We start from the raw sequence: 13718 nt of genomic DNA, 5'->3' as shown, positions 1-13718 counted from the left end.
TCAAGTGAGTCTCAGCATGAACTGCAGAAAAAGCACAAAATCAGAAATTGCTGGAGAAATCAGCAGGTCTGGTATGGGGAGAAATTAGAGTTAACATTTTAGGTCCACTGACCCTTCTTCATTGGACCAGAAAGGTAACTGCTTTCTCTCCACAGATGCTGCCAGACCTGCTGAGTTTCTCCAGCAATTTCTGATTTTGTTTCAGATTTCCAGCATCCGCAGTTCTTTGTATTTTGTTTACTTTGGAGGAAAAGCACCTTTACTTTTGTCTCAGTACATTACAAACCTCTAGACTCAGTACTGAGCTGCAGACCATAACCTCTATGCTCAGCCTGTACTGTGTATTTTTTCACTTGCATAGAAACATGAAATGTAGCAGTAGGCCATTCAGCCTTATGATCCTCCTCTGCCATTCAACAGGACTCATGGCACAGACCTTTGAGTTTAGGAGTTGGGACATCATGTTGAGGTTGTATAGGACATTCATAAGGTGTAGAAGCAGAATTAGGCCATTCAGCCCATCGAGTCTGCTCCACCATTCGATCATGGCTGCGATGCTCCTCATCCCCATTTTCCTGCCTTCCCCTGTATCCCTTCAGCCCATCACCAATTAAAAATCTGTCTAACTCCTCCCTAAATGTACTCATTGTCCCAGCATCCACCGCACTTTGGGGATAGTGAATTCCACAGATTCACAACCCTCTGGGAGGAGGAGCTTCTCCTCAACTCTGTTTTAAATTTACTATCCCTTACCCTAAGACTATGACCTCTCATCCTAAAATGCCCCACTAGTGGAAGCTTCCACTCCATGTCTATTTTATTCATACCTTTTATCATCTTGAATAGCTCAATTTGATCTCTCCTCATTCCTCTAAATTCCAGACAGCATAGGCCTAAACTGTACAATCTCTCTTCATACAACAAACCCCTCATCTCTGGGATCAATCTAGTGAACCTCCTCTGAATTACCTCCAATGCCACTCACATCTTTCCTCAAATAAGGGGACCCATACTGTGCCCGATACTCCAGGTGCAGTCTCACCAATGCCATTAATGAGGCCTCTTCTGGTCACTACTACAGGAAGGATATTATTAAAAGCTCGTGAGGGTTCAGAAAATATTTACTGGATGATGCAGGGAATGGAGGGTTTGGGTTATAAGGAGAGGCTGAATAGGCTGGGACTTCTTCCACTGGGGTGTGTAGGATGTTGAAAGGTGACCTTATAGAGGTTTATAAAATCATAGATAAAGTGGATGGGAGGTGTCTTTTCCCTAGGGTGGGGCATTTCAATAGTAGGGGCTATATTTTTAAGGTGAGAGAAGAAAGATTTAAAAAAGAAAGACATGGGGACAATTTAGTTTTAAACTCAGCGGTTCGTGTGTGGAATGAACATTTGAGGAAGTGGTGGACGTGGGTACAATTACAATACTTGAGACACTTGGATAAGAACATGAATAGAAAAGGTTTGGAGGGATATGGACCAGGAGCAGGCAGGTGAGACTAGTTTAGTTTGGATATACGGTCGGCATGGACTGATTGAACTAACGGGTCTGTTTTTGTGTCGTATGACTCTATGATCTTGACTAGTCATCTAACGCAGTACTCAATTCCCACTCTCCCCCCATACTTTTTGTTCCATTTAGCCCAAAGAACCATATCTAACTCCTCCTTGAAAACATGTTAAGCTTGTTCCTTCCCTTGTCCTTTCATGCTATATTCAGCTGGTTACTAGGCACACTGGTTACCACTCACACCTCATCTTTACCTCCATCAGCACTCTCTTTGGCTGTTGAAGTATGTGATGAAAGATCATCGAACTGAAACAAACACACGGTTTGTCACTAGGGACACTGCCAAGCCTACTGCAGATTTCCATCAGATCCTTTTCTTCCTAATTCACCATCCCAGCTTCTGTGGTCTTTAGACCATGTGCTTAAATGATATGAAGCAAGAGGAAAGCTAGAAGTCTTAGGTCTTTCCTTCTCTTTACGCGTACTACAAATGATGCAAAAATAGGTGGGAAAGCACGGGCTGAGGACGATACACAGAGTCTACAGAGGGATTTAAACAAATGGGCAAAAACTCAACAGATGCTCTATAATGTGAGATTATACGTTTTGGCCGAAAGGATCGTTGAGCTGATTATTATTTAAAGGGGGGAACAACTGCAGAAATCTCCACCACAAAGGGATTTGGGAGTTCCAAATTGTATAGTAATTGATCAGTGTGTTTGGCTGGTAACTGAAAGATTGGTGGTTCGACACCATCCAGGGAAGAATTTTTCATCATTTCTGGGATTGAGGATTTTCAGATCAGCCATGATCTCACTGAATGACAGATCAGACAAGATGGGCTGAATGGCCTACTTCTGCTCCTACATGGGTCTTAAACATTTAGGAGATATGGGTATTGCTGTCTAGGCCAGGATTTGCTGAAGATGGTGTTGGTGAGCTGTCAGGAGGAGCATTCCATGATGTTGGCACAAAGTAAAGAGATTGAACAGGGCTAGACAATGGCCTAGTGGTATTATCATTGGACTGTTAATCCAGAGACAAAGGTAATGCTCTGGGGATTCAAGTTCAAACCCTGCCATAGCAGATGGTGAAATTTGAATGCAATAATAATGTGGAAATAAAAGTTATAGATTCCCTACAGTGTGGAAACAGGCCCTTCGGCCCAACAAGTCCACAATGACCCTCTGAGGAGTAATCCACCCATTTTACATTTCCCCTGACTAGTGCACCTAACCTACACATTCCCAAACACTATGCGCAATTTAGCATGGCCAATTCACCTGATCTGCACATCTTTGGATTGTGGGAGGAAACTGGAGCAAACCCACGCAGACACGGGGAGAATGTGCAAACTCCACACAGACAGTTGCCCGAGGCTGGAATCGAACCTGGGATCCTGGTGCTATGAGGTAGCAGTGCTAAGCACTGAGCTATCGTGCTGCCCCAAATACACCCAGATATACACCACAGAAACAGACCCTTTGATCCGTCTTATCCATGCCAAGCAGATATCCCAAATTAATCTAGTCCCCCATTGCTGGTCGTCAGGGAAAAAACCCATCTGGTTTACTAACATCCTTTCAGAAAGGAAACTGCCATCCTTACCTCATCTGGTCTACATATAACTCCAGACCCACAGCAATTGTCTTAACTCTTAACAATTAGCATGGGCACTAAATGCTGGTCCAGCTAATGACACTCTCATCCCCATGAATGAATAAAACAGCAACACATCTTTGGTTTAAACATAAGCAATTGATGGAAGCATTCTCACAGTTTAATGGAGAGTTAGTAATAGTGGCTAACCTGGCTTTTGTCTGAATTATTCCCAAATACCAGAAACTCCTCTACAGCTGTGGGGTTAAGCGTGACTTGCTGTAGACCATTGACTACCCTCCACGGGGCCCCAGTGATCATCACAAGTGGAAATAAACACAAGGTCTGTCAATATCAAATGCAAGTCGGTATCTCTGGTACAAACCTCAGGTCAGTTATTGTTTCCAAGATCCTGCGTATGAATTTCCCATGTTTCGTTTTGTTCGAAGTTGCCCCCACGTGTACATTCGTGATTGACTTTCTCCGTGGGTTTGTGTAAATACAGCACTGTCTCTGTGTGCTTCACTTCTCCATGGGCCTGATTGGAAGCCCCTGGACACTATAGTCAGATAGGTGGGACCTGCAGAGCAGGGTAGGGGGAGATCCAACAGACTCCATGATTGCAGTTGTCCTGCCATAACCATTATGCCACAGCGAAGGACAGTCAGCCCATTGACTCCACCTGTCTGTCCTGCAGTCTAGACAGTCCCATTCCTGCTGCTCTGTTCCCATCAGGGTGGTATTTCAAAGCAAAACTAACTTCACACTGTGAGAAGATAGTTGGAAAAAGACCCATTTCTTTTAAGTAACGTGTGAAGTACTCTGTCATGGGACATGGGGATCAACATGGAAAGGAGTTCTAAACTGAACACCAACTGAAAGAATTACAGATGCAGTAAATCAGAAAAAAACCCAGCAAATGTTGGAAAAGTTAAACAGGTCTTGCAGCACCTGTGAAGAGAAATTACCGTTAATGTTTCAGAGCTGGTGACCCTTAGAGATCATGCCAGACCTGCTGAGCTTTTCCAGCAATTTCTGTTTTCGTTTTTGGAAAAGAATTTTGTTTTCCGGTCTTCCAGCAAGCAAAACAAAACAGAAATTGCTGGAGAAACTCAGCAGATTTGGTAGCATCTGTCGAGACAGAAGTAGTGTTAAGGTGTTAAGAGTGGCACAGTGGTTAGCATTGCTGCCTCACAGTGCCAGGGTCCCGGTTCGATTCCACCCTCAGGTGACTGTGTGGAGTTTGCACATTCTCCCCGGGTCTGTGTGGGTTTCCTCCAGGTGCTCTGGTTTCCTCCCACAATCCAAAGATGTGTAGGTTAGGTTAATTTTCCTTGGGAAAATACCTGCAGTGTTCAGGGATGTGTAGGTGAGGTGTATTAGTCAGGGGTAAAGTAGACTAATAGAGTAGGAACATGGGTAAAAACAAGGACTGCAGATGCTGGAAACCAGATTCTAGATTAGAGTGGTGCTGGAAAAGCACAGCAGTTCAGGCAGCATCCAAGGAGCAGGAAAATCGACGTTTCTGGCAAAAACCCTTCATCAGGAAGAGAGGGTAGGAAAATGGGTCTGGGTGTGTTACTCTTTGCAGGGTCAATGTAGACTTATTGGGCCAAATGGCCTGTTTTTGCAGTAGAGGGATTTAACTTAAGGTTAAGTTAAGCTTTGAGTGCAGTGACTTGTCTTCAAAACAGAAGAACCAAAAAGTGGGTATTTTTATAAATGACTCAGATGAGGGCGTAGAAGGATGGGTTAGTAAATTTGTAGATGACACGAAGGTGGATGGAGTTGTGGATATGCCATAGGATGTTGCAGGTTACAGAGATGCATAGATAAACTACATAGCTGAGAGCTGACAAATAGAGTTTAATGTGGAAAAGTGTGAGGTGATTCACTTTGGAAGGAGTAACAGGAAGGCAGAGTACTGGGCTAATGGTAAAATCCTTGGTAGTGTGGATGAGCAGAGAGATCTCGTTGTCCAGGTACACAGATCCTTGAAAGTTGCCACCCAGGTTGATAGGGTTGTTAAGAAGGCATATGGTGTGTTAGTTTGGCACAGGGACTACGTTTTGGAGCCATGAGGTTTTGTTGCAGCTGTATAAAACTCTGGAATCTTGCACACAGTTCTGGTCACACCATTATAAGAAGGATATGGAAGCTTTGGAAAGGGTTCAGAGGTGATTTACTAGGATGTTGCCTGGTATGGAGGGAAGGTTTTACGAGGAAAGGCTGAGAGGCTTGAGGCTGTTTTTGTTAGAGAGAAGAAGGTTGAGAGGTGACTTAATTGATACATACAAGATCATCAGAGGGTTAGACAGGGTGGACAGAGAGAGCATTTTCCCTTGGATGGTGATGGCTAGCATGAGGGGACATAGCTTTAAATGAAGGGGTGATAGATGTAGGACAGGTGTCAGAGATAGTTTTTTTATTCAGAGCACTAGAAGCATGAAATGCCCTGCCTGCAACAGTAGTAGACTCACCAACTTTAAGGGCATTTAAATGGTCATTGGATAAACATAGAACATAGAAGAATACAGCGCAGTACAGGCCCTTCGGCCCTCGATGTTGCGCCGATCCAAGCCCACCTAACCTACACTAGCCCACTATCCTCCATATGCCTATCCAATGCCCGCTTAAATGCCCATAATGAGGGAGAGTCCACCACTGCTACTGGCAGGGCATTCCATGAACTCACGACTCGCTGAGTAAAGAACCTACCCCTAACATCTGTCCTATACCTACCCCCCCCCCCCTTAATTTAAAGCTATGCCCCCTTGTAATAGCTGACTCCATACGTGGAAAAAGATTCTCACTGTCGACCCTATCTAAACCCCTAATCATCTTGTACACCTCTATCAAGTCACCCCTAAACCTTCTTTTCTCCAATGAAAACAACCCCAAGTGCCTCAGCCTTTCCTCATACAATCTTTCTACCATACCAGGCAACATCCTGGTAAACCTCCTCTGCACCCGTTCCAGTGACTCCACATCCTTCCTATAGTATGGCGACCAAAACTGCACGCAATACTCCAGATGCGGCCGCACCAGAGTCTTATACAACTGCAACATGACCTCAGGACTCCGGAACTCAATTCCTCTACCAATAAAAGCCAGTACGCCATATGCCTTCTTCACCGCACTATTTACCTGGGTGGCAACTTTCAAAGATTTGTGTACATGGACACCAAAATCCCTCTGCTCATCCACACTACCAAGTATCCGACCATTAGCCCAGTACCCCATCTTTTTATTACTTTTACCAAAGTGAATCACCTCACACTTAGCTACATTGAACTCCATTTGCCACCTTTCTGCCCAGTTCTGCAGCTTATCTATATCCCGCTGTAACCTGCCACATCCTTCCTCACTGTCTACAACTCCTCCGACTTTCGTATCATCCGCAAACTTGCTCACCCAACCTTCTAACCCCTCCTCCAGGTCATTTATAAAAATGACAAACAGCAATGGTCCCAAAACAGATCCTTGCGGAACACCGCTAGTGACGGCACTCCAAGATGAACCTTTGCCATCAACTACTACCCTCTGTCTTCTTCCAGCCAGCCAACTCCTAATCCAAACCTCCAACTCACCCTCAATGCCATACCTCCGTATTTTTTGAAGTAGCCTACCATGGGGAACCTTATAAAATGCCTTACTAAAATCCATATACACCACATCTACCGCTTTCCCCTCGTCCATCTCCTTAGTCACCTTCTCAAAGAATTCAATAAGGTTTGTGAGGCACGACCTGCCCTTCACAAAACCATGCTGACTATCCTTGATCACATTATTCCTATCCAGATGTTCATAAATCCTATCCCTTACAATCCTCTCTAAGATTTTGCCCACAACAGAAGTGAGACTCACCGGCCTATAATTACTAGGGTTATCCCTACTCCCCTTCTTGAACAAGGGAACCACATTTGCTAGCCTCCAATCTTCTGGCACTACTCCTGTAGACAACGAGGACATAAAAATCAAGGCCAATGGCTCTGCAATCTCCTCCCTTGCTTCCCAGAGAATCCTAGGATAAATGCCATCAGGCCCAGGGGACTTATCTATTTTCACCCTTTCCAGAATTTCCAACACCTCTTCTCTACATACCTCAAAGTCATCCATTCTACTTAATTGTGACTCAGTACTCACATTGACAACAATGTCCTGTTCCTGATTGAATACTGACGAAAAGTATTCATTCAGTGTCTCCCCAATCTCTTCAGCCTCCACACACAACTTCCCACTACTATCCTTGACTGGACCTATTCCTACCCTAGTCATTCTATTATTCCTGACATACCTATAGAAAGCCTTAGGGTTTTCCGTAATCCTACCAACTAAGGACCTTTCATGTCCCCTCCTTGCTGCTCTTAGCTCTCTCTTCAGGTCCTTCCTGGCTACCTTATAACTCTCAATCGCCCCAATTGAACCTTCACGCCTCATCTTTACACAGGCCGCCCTCTTCCATTTAACAAGGGATTCCAATTCCTTATTAAATCACGGCTCCCTCACACGACCCTTTCCTCCCTGCCTGACGGGTACATACTTATCAAGGACACTCAATAGTTGTTCCTTGAACAAGCTCCACATATCAATTACACCCTTCCCTTGAAGCTTACTTTTCCAGGCCACACATCCTAAGTCATGCCTCACAGCATCATAATTTCCCTGCCCCCAGCTATAACTCTTGCCCTGTAGTGCACACTTATCCCTCTCCATCACTAGAGTAAAAGTCACCGAATTGTGGTCACTGTCCCCAAAGTGCTCACCTACCTCTAATTCTAATACCTTGCCTGGTTCATTACCCAGAACCAAATCCAGTATGGCCTCACCTCTTGTTGGCCTATCTACATATTGTGTCAGGAAACCCTCCTGCACACATTGGACAAACACTGACCCATCTAACGAACTTGAGCTTTAGCTTTCCCAATCAATAGCAGGAAAGTTAAAGACCCCCATAACAACCACCCTATTACTTTCACTCTTCTCTTGAATCATCCTCGCAATCCTTTCTTCTACGTTTCTAGGATTGTTAGGAGGCCTGTAAAAAAACTCCTAACAGGGTGATCTCACCTTTCCTATTCCTAACCTCAGCCCAAACTACCTCAGATGGCGAGTCTTCATCCATCGTCCTTTCCACAGCTGTAATACTATCTTTGACAAGCAATGCCACACCTCCCCCTCTTTTACCCCCACCTCTGACCCTACTAAAACATTTAAACCCTGGAACCTGCAACAGCCAATCCTGTCTCTGTTCTACCCATGTCTCCGTAATAGCCACAACATCGAAGTCCCAGGTACCAACCCACATATGGAGGAGAATGGAATAGTGTAGGTTAGATGGGCTTCAGATCAGTTCCACAGGTCAGCGCAGCATTGAGAGGAAAAAAAGTAGGCTGACAAAAGTGCCTATTGATACTGTTATGGACTAGGCCAGACCGCTCAAAACATTCTTAAGCAGGCAGCCCAGATGATAACCTTGCAAGTTGCTTCGGTAAGTGTACAGTGAGAATTACTCTGAGGAAGTTAGCTAGGTTGACTACTAGGTTTTAAAACTGACAAAATTACACAAAGAACAGAATAAAGAACCCACACAGAACTCAGTCTGTGCAACTAGACTTAATTATGCTGTTGCGAATGTACACAACAGTCCTAGTAACCAAACCCACTTAAAAACAGTTTTTAAAAAAATGGAATGGGTACTTACAGGTTGAAGTTAGAGGGGCAGAAAGAGAGAGAGAGCCTGTTTCCACATAGCTGAACTCCTAACTAGTTCTGGACTGACCTGCTCAGCAAGAGAGCTGACCACTCCTTTTTTATTATACAGGTCACTTCTAAAACATGACCACTTTAACCTGAAGTCTCATCTGTTTACATGTAAACAAAAAGGCCTCTCAATACCCTTTAATCTCTGGACCAAACGAGTCTAATCAGAACCGGGAGCAATTGATTACCCCTCTGAAAAAGACCAAGGGCACAAGTATGGGAACGGCAAATATGAGGGGACACAACTTTAAAGTGAGGGGAGGTAGGTATAAGACAGATATCAGAGATAGTTTCTTTACTCAGAGAGTAGTAAGGGCATGGAATGCTTTGCCTGCAACGGTAGTAGATTTGCCAAGTTTAAGTCGTCATTGGACAGGCATATGGACGTACATGGAATAGTGTAGGTGGGATGGGCTTCAGATTAGTATGACAGGGTGGCGCAACATCGAGGGCCAAAGGGTTTGTACTGCACTGTAATGTTCTATGTTCTATGACACAGTATCCTTGAGAAAAGGAACAGCTTTCAGAAAAAAGGGACCAGCTTTGTGACAATACTACGCTCATAGAATGTTATGCTTTATTCGAAGGGAAATGAATTCAAAACTGCGGAAGATTATGCTTCAGTTACCCAGAGCACTGGTGTGACCATATCTGCAGTACAGTGTACAATATTTTGAAATTCCATTCCTCAAAAGGCAGTAGTGCAGAACCTTTAAATATTTTTAAGGCATAGGTTGATAGACCAAGGGGATGAAAGATTATTGGGGACGTGCAGTAATGGAGAGTTGAGATTAAAATTAGACGGGCCACGGTGGAGCAGGCTTGAAGGGCCAAGTGGTCTATTCTTCTTCCTTGTTTGTACAGCCCCTATCCCCACTGCCCACCCCCTCATGCTCCAGCTAATTCATTTCCAGCCCCTTTCTCACAATAGATTACATGCATTTCACAGCATAGAAACAGGCCATTCGGCCTTCTGCTAGTATTTCTGCTCCACGAGTCTCCTACACACCCTCACCCCTTCCCAACTCATATGGGCCGGGGGATAAATGCAATGGAGGTGCACAGTCATTCATGATCTTGTTGAACAACAGGCCAGGCCAAACAGCCCCTATTCGATATTGTTATATAAAGGAGGCACATAGTTAGCCTGACTCCTTCTGCTCTGCAACATTTCCTCTTCATGCATTTGTCTAATTTCCTCTTGGAATATGGGAATAAACTTGCCTGCGAGCCAGTACATTCCTGATCATCCTAATTCACGGAGTTAAATCAGGACTTGAAACTACCCCCAGAACATAAGCACATTTTTAATTCTGTCCTATCCCTTCCCATGTCTTCTCACTTGTCCTTGTTAAAATCCTTGAGAGTGTTTGTCTCCAAGGAGAACGATATAACATTTAGCCACGCTGTAATTTCAGGAAACAATTGATTTTCAAATCACATCTGTACAAAAATGCTGTATAAAGTTTCTTCAAATATTGGGCCTGCTCCTGCCAAAGACAGCAAAACTAACTCCTTCGCACCACTCCCCCCCCCCCCCCAACACTCTCTCTCTCTCTCTCTCTCTCTGTCCTCCCCCACCAGCTGTGAGCTTGTAAGGTTCCAGTTCAGCAGTCTGTAGAAGCCGTAGTGATTGTGCATGTACAAAAAAGCAATGACACAGCACTAAACGATGGGCTGTTTAAACAGGATAAATGGCTTGCTGGCCAGCAAAATGTTATGCTTACATTAGGAGTCTGACGGACTATGCAAAGTGAAGAACCAATCTGCAATACTTGCTACTCACAACCCATCAATCAGGCAGAGTTCAAAACACCATCAGTCTGCACTTTCAGCAGACTGACGTACACAGAATTACTGAGAAAGTACTCAACTGCTCTACACTTTAATTTATTCTGTGACTGATTGGGGAATAACATTGTCCCTTTGGGATTTTAGAGTGGGAGTAATTTGGAAGCAGTTTGCTCCACTGGAAGTTTACACATTAGGAGGTTGCAGAAATTACTGGTTAGGCCACAGCTGGAGTACTGTGTGCAGTCTGGTCATCACATTCTAAAAGATAAAGTCTCGACAGTCTCACCAATCCATAGGATGTCTCGAATGAGAGAATAGATCGGAGGTGGTGGTTTAACCTGAAGGTCACCTTGTCTCATAAGGGGAGAGTTTGAGAAGGAGAGTCCTTCACGCTAACTTCAGCTAGTACAGGAATTGAATCCACACTGCAGCCAGCACTTCCTTGCAAACCAGCTGTCCAGCTTTCAGCTTACTTAAAAATATAGAACTTTTCACAAACTCTCATGAATCCTAGCACAGGAGCCATGCTAAACATCTCTGCATTGTTTCAATGTTAGTATATTTGCTGAAGTGATCATGACATTATAACAAGATATGGGAGCACTGGAGAGGATGCAGAGGAGATTTACCAGGAATCAGCCTGGGCTGGACGGCCTGAGCTATGAGAAAAGACTGGGCAGGCTTGGGTTGTTTTCCTTGGAGTAGCAAAGGTTGAGAGGGGACTTCATACAGTTCTGTAAAATTGAGGGCCATAGATAGGGTGGATAGGAAGGCACTTTTCCATTAGTAGAGGGGTCACTAACCAGAGGGCATAGATTTAACATAAGGGGTATAAAGCTGAGGGGAGTTGAAGCGAATATTTTTCGCCCAAGGATTGAGAGAGTCTGGAACTCACCGCCTGAAAGTATGTTTGAGTCAGATACTCTTGAAATATTCAGCAGTATTTAGATATTCACTTGAGTTGCCACAGCCTCCAGGACATAAGAATGTAAGAAACAGTAGCAGGAGTAGGCATCTGGCCCGTCGAGCCTACTCCACCATTCAATAAGATCTTTTTGTGGACTCAGCTCCACTTACCCACCCACTCACCATAACCCTTAATTCCTTTACTGTTAAAAAATTTATCTTCACCTTAAAAACATTCACTCAACTGCTTCACTGGGCAGGGAATTCCACAGGACTATGGACTAAAATCTTGAAAATGGAATTAGTGTAGATAGGTCTTTGTTGGCCAGCACACACATGATGAGTTGAATGGAGCCCTTCTGTACAAACATCCGTGAATCTACAACAGGAATTTCTGGGAAGGGGTCTGCTGCATTGAGATTCCTGGGAACATATGTACACAAATCCTTGAAGCTCAGGTTATACGTTTTGCTCACTTGGCTGGTAGATTTGTTCTCAGACATTTCATCACCATGCGAGGTAACATCAGTGAGCCTCCGTTGAAGTCTGAGAATAAATCTACCAGCTCAGCGAGCAAACTTACAACCTGAACCTCAATCTGATCTCCAAATCTTCTCAAAAAAATCACAAACATCCTTGAAGCTGTCAGATAGGTGGAGATGGCTGACCAAATGATAAATGAGGATTCCTGGCTTCATTGATAGAGTTGTAAATTAGCATCCATGTAAACTATATAGAGGGTTTATCAGTCTGACATAGCAGTGGGACACAGACAGACTTCACGCTATTGTTTAAAAAGTTGAGTCCAAAACAATTTCTGGGATTTACATATGAAAGAATTGAAACCAAACTGCTTATTCTAAAAGATGAGAGAGTTAAATAATCCAGGCCTTTCTCAATACATAATTTTAGTTCCATCACATTGTAAACTTTTGCTATAAATTCTGTGTCTTACGATTTTATACTCCACAACCGGCGGCACGGTGGCACAGTGGTTAGCACTGCTGCCTCACAGCGCCTGAGACCCAGGTTCAATTCCCGCCTCAGGCGACTGACTGTGTGGAGTTTGCACGTTCTCCCCGTGTCTGCGTGGGTTTCCTCCGGATGCTCCGGTTTCCCCCCACAGTCCAAAAGATGTGCAGGATCAGGTGAATTGGCCATGCTAAATTGCCCGTAGTGTTAGGTAAGGGGTAAATGTAGGGGTATGGGTGGGTTTCGCTTCGGCGGGTCGGTGTGGACTTGTTGGGCCGAAGGGCCTGTTTCCACACTGTAATGTAATCTAAAAAAAACCACCTGATGAAGGAGCAGTGCTCTGAAAGCTAGTGCTTCCAAAAAAACCTGTTGGACTATAACCTGGTGTTGTGTGATTTTTAAACTTTGTCCACCCCAGTCCAACACCAGTACCTCCAAATCATTAATGGAGGGAGAGAGTACACAAGCTGGGAAGCTTTGATTAAACATTTCTAAATCATCAATACTCAACCTAAAGTATTGTGTACAATTTTGGAAATGTGTCATGGGTTGAAGCAGAGGGGACTGACCAGATTGAGGGACTTCAGTGACTTAGACAGAGTGGAGGCGCTGGGTTTGGCTGCTTGCTACAAGTAGGGAGGGAGATGTTCAGCTTGAGAAAAATCAATAAGGCAAAGCTGCTCATGAAGAGGAAGAACCCAAGCTCAACATCAAGTTGCTGTGATCTGAAATGCACTGCCTGATTCAATAATAATTTCAATAGAATCCCCACACCGTGGAAGCTAGCCGTTTGGCCCATCCACTCCACACTGACCCTCTGAAGAGCATCCCACCCAAACCAAACTGTGTAACCCTACGTTTGTCACAGTTAATCCACCCAGCCTGCACATCCCTGAACACTATGGGCAATTTAGCATGGCCAATGCACCCAATCTGCACATCTTTGAACTGTGGGAGGAAACCCATATAGACGTGGGGAAAGCGTACAAACTTCACAGAGACAGCCGCCCGAGAGTGTAACCGAATCTAGGCCCCTGGTGCTGTGAGACAGCAGTGCTAACCACTGAGTCATTTTGCTGCTGGTTTCTTTTCAAAAGAAAATTGGGGAAACCTTTGAAAAGGAGACACGCGCAGGGCAATAGAGAAAGAGAAGGGATGGCACATTAATTGGA

At 44.4% G+C, this 13718-nt stretch overlaps 1 protein-coding gene and 1 non-coding gene across 4 annotated transcripts in view; both read right to left on the bottom strand.

Annotated features, from left to right (window-relative positions):
• Positions 1-13718, bottom strand: part of LOC122549563 (uncharacterized) — a 136480-nt gene that overhangs the window by 107469 nt on the left and 15293 nt on the right. The window lies entirely within an intron of this gene.
• LOC122555996 (U6 spliceosomal RNA) lies at positions 11144-11246 on the bottom strand. Its single transcript, XR_006313417.1, has one exon. It is a non-coding gene; the product is annotated as a U6 spliceosomal RNA (small nuclear RNA).

This window comes from Chiloscyllium plagiosum, unplaced genomic scaffold, assembly GCF_037043375.1.
Source record: "Chiloscyllium plagiosum isolate Xiang-an unplaced genomic scaffold, Cpla_swu_hap1 HiC_scaffold_1, whole genome shotgun sequence".
Taxonomy (NCBI): Eukaryota; Metazoa; Chordata; class Chondrichthyes; order Orectolobiformes; family Hemiscylliidae; genus Chiloscyllium; species Chiloscyllium plagiosum.
Note: the sequence above shows the minus strand (reverse complement) of the source record. Positions and strands in the feature narration are given on the sequence as shown.